The following is a 1,698-nucleotide window of genomic DNA, read 5'->3' as shown; positions in this document are numbered from 1 at the left end:
TTTTTTTTTTTTTTGAGACAGGATCTTGCTTTGTTGAGCAGGTGTCATCACAGCTCACCTGATCTCAAATTCCAAGACTCAAGCGATCCTCCTGCCTTGGCTTCCGGGAGTGCTAGGATTATAGACGTGAGCCACCATGCCCCACCTCTTTTTTGTTTTTTCTTTTTTTTTTTTGAGACAGAGTCCCACTATGTCACCCTACGTAAATTGTCATGGAGTCATAGCTCACAGCAACCTCCAACTCCTGGGTTTAAGCGATTGTCCTGCCTCAGCCTCCCAAATAGCTGGGACCACAGGCGCCTGCCACAACACCTGGCTAGTTTTTGGTTGCAGTTGTCACTGTGGTTTAGGTAGCCTGGGCTGGGTTCAAAACTGCCAGCCTTGGTGTATGTGGCCGGGGCTTTACCCACTGAACTACCGGCACCACCCAAAATTTTTTCTATTTTTAAACTCCTTTTCTTTCTTTTTATTTATTAATTTTTTTGAGACAGAGTCTCACTCTATTGCCCCAGACTAGAGTGCCATGGCATCAGCTTAGCTCACAGCAATCTCAAACTTCTGGGCTCAAGTGATCCTCTTGCCTCAGCCTCCTGAGTAGTTGGGACTACAGGCAATTGCCATAATGGCTGACTAATTTTTCTATTTTTAGTAGAGATGGGGTCTTGCCCTTGCTCAGGCTGTTCCTGAACTCCTGAGCTCAAGCAATCCTCCCGCTTCAGCCTCTCAAAGTGCTGGGATTACAGGCATGAGCCACTGTGCCCAGCCCACATTTATAATTTCATAAATATAAATGTATAATTATACAAATATAATTATAATTTTAACCTCTCCCTCTGTATATTCCTCTTATAGCACTGAATTTTATAGTATTCTGTTTTACAAATTCTTCTTTTTCCTCTGAGATGACTAATTTAGTTCCTTCCATGCGTTCTTCTGTTCCCTGCACTCCCTCCTCCTTAGGCGTGGGCGCTTGTCTTTTCTTGAGCTCCTGGTAGTCTCTGGCTGTCTGTGCCCTATGGAGGGCTGCTGAGTGGAGTGACTTCTGGACTTCGCAGGATTTGCCGACATCAGCTCTACTACAGGGTGATTGGGTGGGACAGGACCCTTTTGTCCCATGTTCTAAAGAGCAACATGTAGTCCCCTGACCCTGTCCTGTTCAGTCTGGTTGTTGGCCTTGTGGGAGCCACAGAGAAGGACTGAGCTCAGTGTATGTGAGGCCAAAGGGCCCAAAATTTGCCACTTCCTGCCTGCTGTATGAGTGAGAAGGTGAAAAGTCGCCTGGAGGTGCTGACTGAGGCAGGGCTGTGGGGCCAGCTGCTCCTCACACAGACTCCTGGCCGGTCCTGGAGTGCTTGGCATTTCTGCCAATTCTGTAATACACTGCTGGGCCACCGCCAGCCACACAGCTTGTCTCCCCCGACCTCACCTCCTCCTGCAAAGCAGAGAGCAAACAGTAGACTTTAAGTAACAAAATACACTGAAAGCTCATTTGCTTTCCAGTCAGTCTCAAGTAATTTTGTTGGTGTTAAGTGCTGACCAGTCACTGCAGTGACTCTGGTGTTCTGATGCAGAGGCAAGCTTTGCATGACACACTTGTCCATTCTATGTGGAAACCAGATGCACACTGTTTTTGGAGGGAGTGCCTGGAACTTGGGTGCAGTGTGTATTTCCAACCCTGGGGAACTTCGTGCCCTCCTC

Source organism: Otolemur garnettii, unplaced genomic scaffold, assembly GCF_000181295.1.
Source record: "Otolemur garnettii isolate 467f Iridium unplaced genomic scaffold, OtoGar3 scaffold00087, whole genome shotgun sequence".
Taxonomy (NCBI): Eukaryota; Metazoa; Chordata; class Mammalia; order Primates; family Galagidae; genus Otolemur; species Otolemur garnettii.
This window is presented reverse-complemented; position numbering follows the sequence as displayed.